Raw genomic sequence first — 6,000 nt, forward strand, 5'->3', positions numbered from 1 at the left:
AAATGTGATGTTGGAAATAATACAGGAGAAAGATGGACAAGAACTGCACTGGGAGAAGAGTCAGAGCTCAGTCTTCTGTCTGTTTTTTTTATCCCATCAAAGGTCACTAGATTTAGTGGAAGCTTATAGAAGGGGAATTGCCAAAATTCAGATGCAGCTCCCAGAATCCATTCTGTCTCCATGGACCTCCATCTTGCCCCCTTTGTTGAGTGTTGGTCTGATTGACTATGTGCTTTTCATAGAAAGAGATGAAGATAGATAAGGTCCCTGGCGTAGTCAGTCTGATCACCACTCCTTGTCAAGAAAGGAGCAAGAGAGGTGAAATGACCTCGGTTTTTCAGGTGCATGAGGTCGTAGAGGTAGGACGTTTTAACAGCAGTGTCTGCAATAAACCTATTTGGCCACACACCAATGTACGGCACTGTCCTTGGTATAACAATTCATAATTGATGGACTGGGGAGTTGGGCATCTTATCCGCCGATTCATCTAGTAACCAAATATCATATGGATTGGGTTTTCTTTTAATCTGGAAAACCCTCAACTCCCTATAACTAAGATTTAAGATGGGGCCAAGACTCTATTCACATATGGGTCGTGGAACCTGAGGGGCTATCACAAGGGAGGACATTACATACTGTAAATGGCTTGTGATAACAAATCACCAAAAGAAGAATCTAGTGACTATCCATGAAACAATAAATGTTTGAATTTCAAGGGCATCTTTGCCTAAAACTTAGCCAATCTAATATGAGGCAGTATTATAGTAGTTATATTCTTGTACATAGGGGGCAGTATCATAGTAGTTATATTCTTGTACATAGGGGACAGTATTATAGTAGTTATATTCCTGTACATAGGGGGCAGTATTATAGTAGTTATATTCTTGTACATAGGGGGCAGTATTATAGTAGTTATATTCTTGTACATAGGGGGCAGTATTATAGTAGTTATAGTCTTGTACATAGGGGGCAGTATTATAGTAGTTATATTCCTGTACATAGGGGGCAGTATTATAGTAGTTATATTCTTGTACATAGGGGGCAGTATTATAGTAGTTATATTCCTGTACATACGGGGCAGTATTATAGTAGTTATATTCCTGTACATACGGGGCAGTATTATAGTAGTTATATTCTTGTACATAGGGGGCAGTATTATAGTAGTTATATTCTTGTACATAGGGGGCAGTATTATAGTAGTTATATTCCTGTACATAGGGGACAGTATTATAGTAGTTATATTCCTGTACATAGGGGGCTGTATTATAGTAGTTATATTCTTGTACATAGGGGGCAGTATTATAGTAGTTATATTCTTGTACATAGGGGGCAGTATTATAGTAGGTATATTCCTGTACAGAGGGGGCAGTATTATAGTAGTTATATTCTTGTACATAGGGGGCAGTATTATAGCAGTTATATTCTTGTACATAGGGGCAGTATTATAGTAGTTATATTCCTGTACATAGGGGGCAGTATTATAGTAGTTATATTCTTGTACATAGGGGGCAGTATTATAGTAGTTATATTCTTGTACATAGGGGGCAGTATTATAGTAGTTATAGTCTTGTACATAGGGGGCAGTATTATAGTAGTTATATTCCTGTACATAGGGGGCAGTATTATAGTAGTTATATTCTAGTACATAGGGGGTAGTATTATAGTAGGTATATTACTGTACATAGGGCGCAGTATTATAGTAGTTATATTCTTGTACATAGGGGACAGTATTATAGTAGTTATATTCTTGTACATAGGGGGCAGTATTATAGTAGTTATATTCTTGTACATAGGGGGCAGTATTATAGTAGTTATATTCTTGTACATAGGGGTGGAGTAGTATAGTAGTTATATTCTTGTACATAGGGGGCAGTATTATAGTGGTTATATTCTTGTATACAGGGGGCAGTATTATAGTAGTTATATTGTTGTACATAGGGGGCAGTATTATAGTATTTATATTCTTAGTAGGTTCATTTTATAGCTGATATTTTATCTTTCTTTTTGATCGATTTATTAAAGTTAATTCCTCCTGACTGATTACATTCTTATTAATTCTCCATCATTTTGCTGTATTTCATTCTCTTCTGCGCTCAGTTAATCCTTCCACCTTAAATTAAGAATTACCTTCAATGTTTATTTAGACGCTAAGGCAGATTTCTTTCCCATCTCAGCCGCTGACGAAAATAGATATTAACTAAACTCAATATCGCCGGTTTCTTTGTGGAAATAGTTTGTAATAATTAGATTTAAGATATCAGAGATGTCAACTTTTAGGAGAGATGACACCTCGTCGCTCCTCCAGGCAGATGGATAAAAGAAAAGGAACGTTATTAAATTAAGCCGGAGCAGTATAATATTTCTTTACAGGAGAATTAATGGGAGATGTTGGCTTTGATCTGGGAGGAGCGCAGCTCTGGGAGATAACGTTTACAGTTAAAGGTGTCGACAGGTGAAGGCAAAAAGACTCATAAATGAGAGTAAGATCCAAAATCAGGTCAAGTCAACTCCAGGTAAAGGCTCATAATTACAGAAATCACAGATGACTTGCAGAACCAGAGGTTTTCTCCACCCACAAATACATTAATATTCGTTTACTTTCCAACAAGAAGTTACACGTCTGCTAGAGGATTTTTGGGAGTCGTATAGTTTTAGATGTAATTGGACTTCCTACCTGGAGTATCTTGCTGTTACTTTTTGATTTCGGGACTTTTTCATATTTTTTCCCCAGAGTTTTTGGACATATGCTGCGGAAGAGATTACCTTATATACTTGAGTATAAGCCAACCCGAGTATAAGCTGAGGCACTTAATTTTAACACAAAAAAAGACAAAACCTATTGACTCGAGTATAAGCCTAGGGTGGTAAAAGCTTTGGTCGCAACCTCCACGGTATATAGCTAGCAAGCACATCCCCCAAATATATAGCCAGCCCTCGACCCCTAGAATACAGCCAAGGCCTGCCCCTAATATATATCCAGTAGCCCCCTGGCCCCAGTATATAACCAGAAGCCCTTTAGTATATAGCCTACCCCCTAGTATAGCAGTGCAGCAAGCCCCTGCCCCATAGTATATAGCCAGCGCCTGCCCCATAGTATATATCCAGAAGCCCCCTGCCCCCAGTATATAGCCAGCAGCCCCCTAGTACATAGCAAGCAGTACCAGATTATATAGCCAGCCCCCTGCCCCATAGTATATAGCCAGCAGTCCCCTTGTATATAACCAGCAGCCCCCTTGTGTATAGCCAATGCCTGCTCCCTTTATATAGCCTGTACCTGCCAGCTCACAGGCATTGTGCAGCAAACTCCCACCAGTAACACCAGCTTAAACCCTTTAAATGCTCCCTGCTAAATTATTTCCATAACAGCCTAGAGTTTCTAAACCTAAAAGAGAGACAGTTCTACCACCACCATAGAAAAGAGGAGGTTCTATCTTACCATAGAAAAGAGGCATCTTCTACACCTCGAGGAGAAGAGTTTCTACCATCACCATAGACAGGGGGCATCCTCTACACCTTAAGAGAGGCTGCTCTACCATCACCATACACAGGGGGCATCCTCTACACCAAGAGGAGAGGAGGTTCTACCATCACCATAGACAGGGGGCATCCTCTACATCTAAAGTGAGGCTGCTCTACCATCACCATAGTCAGGGGGCGTCCTCTACACTGAGAGGAGAGGAGGTTCTACCATCATCATACACAGGATGCAACCTCTACACCTAGAGGAGAGGCGGTTCTACCATCACCATAGACAGGGGGCATCCTCTACACTTAAAGGAGAGGAGGTTCTACTATCACCATAGACAGGGGCATCCTCTACACCTAAAGAGAGGCTGCTCTACCATCACCATAGACAGGGTGCAACCTCTACACCTAGAGAAGAGGAGATTCTACCATCACTATAGACAGGGGGCATCCTCTACACCTAGAGGAGAGGAGGTTCTACCATCACCATAGACAGGGTGCAACCTCTACACCTAGAGAAGAGGAGATTCTACCATCACTATAGACAGGGGGAATCCTCTACACCTAGAGGAGAGGCGGCTCTATCATCACCATAGCAAGGGGCATCCTCTACACCTAGAGGAGAGCCGTTCTAACATCACCATATACAGGGGGCTTCCTCTGCACCTAGAGGAGAGGCAGCTCTACCATCTCCATAGACAGGGGGCATCTTCTACACCTAGAGAAGAGGCAGTCTATCGTCACCATAGACAAGGGGCATCCTCTACATTTAGAAGAAGAGGCGGTTCTACCATCACCATAGACAGGTGGCATCCTCTACACTTAAAGAGAGGCTGCTCTACCATCACCATAGACAGGAGGCATCCTCTACACCTAGAGGAGAGAAGGTTCTACCATCACCATAGACAGGGAAATCCTCTACACCTAGAGGAGAGGAGGCTCTACCATCACCATAGACAGGGGGCATCCTCTACGCTTAGAGGAGAGGAGGTTCTACCATCACCATAGACAGAGAATATCCTCTATACCTAGAGCAGAGGTGGTTCTATCATCACCATAGACAGGGGGCATCCTCTACACCTAGAGGAGAGGAGGTTCCACCATTACCATAGACAGGGGACATCCTCTACACCTAGAGGAGAAGAGGTTCCACCATTACCATAGACAGGGGACATCCTCTACATCTAGAGGAGAGGAGGTTCCACCATTACCATAGACAGGGGACATCCTCTACATCTAGAGGAAAGGAGGTTCCACCATTACCATAGACAGGGGACATCCTCTACATCTAGAGGAGAGGAGGTTCTACCATCACCATAGACAGGGGTTATCCTCTACTCCGAGAGGAGGAGAAGAGGTTCTACCATCACCATAGTCATGGATTATATACTGTAAGAGCAGTGAGACTATGAAACTCTCAGCCACAGGAGGTTGTTATGGCAGTTACAGATACTTTGTACATGTTCTGGAGAGGCCTGGATGCCATTCTTGAGAATAAAAATATCACAATTTATGGAAAGAAAACATTTGTTTAATTGTATTGGCTGGACTAGCTGGACCTGTGTCTTGTTCCAGCCTTATCCAACTGTGATACCATGAATGATTGGTTATATGACAGCGGAGCCTGTGAGCCCCCATTTACCTGCCAGGTGATGTACCAGGGGGTTGTCACTTACTGTATCAGGCATTTGTGGCACATTCACAGTCTACGACATAATTGCTTAAGATGGGAATATTCCTTGAAAGAACGAATCATGAAAATGCTGCTGTTTTATTCTAGACACATTGGAAACTAATGGAGAGAAAATGAGGTAAAAGGCAGCAGGATGGGTTAAGAAATACATCAGGAATGAGAGATGGAAAAGCCAACAAAAGATGGAACATTATAAAGAACATTTCTAGAGAATTTTCCGTGATAGAATGTTGGAACATCCTGTTGAGTTTCTAATGGGCTTCCTGGTAAACGAGAATTACCAAAGTCTACAATGTATGGAAATATGGATTATAGAAATATAATGATAATAATACATTTGCTTGTGCTGATAAAGCAGGTGCCAGGTGGACTGAACGTGTTCATGTTACATGATTATTTTATTTGAAACTAGATTTTATTTTGTAATATTTTCATTATGATGGCGGCCTGGTACATAACGGAGATGGGTAGGTACACACGTACTGTATGCTCCCCTGCAGTCAATGTCATCTTGAGAAATAAAATGATAAAATGGGCAAACGCAGGTCTGTACTACTCCTGGCACAGCACATGACCTTGATAGACCTCCCGAAGGATGCCAGGCTGTGCTGACAGTCACAATATGTCTGCATTTTTTTGCTTTTCTATCTGCAATGTCCCGTTCTACATCTCTCCATCTGTTTAACAGGCAAAGTGCCGGTAAGCAAGAAACAAAACTCAACGTCTTCAGGAGCCTGAATGTTCCCTAAGCAGCTCAGCAATTCATAGAACATTATAGAAGAGTCCAAAATAAGGTATACAATCTGGACCATCAGGGTTTTATCCACCATAATCTGCAGATT

Source organism: Engystomops pustulosus, chromosome 9, assembly GCF_040894005.1.
Source record: "Engystomops pustulosus chromosome 9, aEngPut4.maternal, whole genome shotgun sequence".
Taxonomy (NCBI): Eukaryota; Metazoa; Chordata; class Amphibia; order Anura; family Leptodactylidae; genus Engystomops; species Engystomops pustulosus.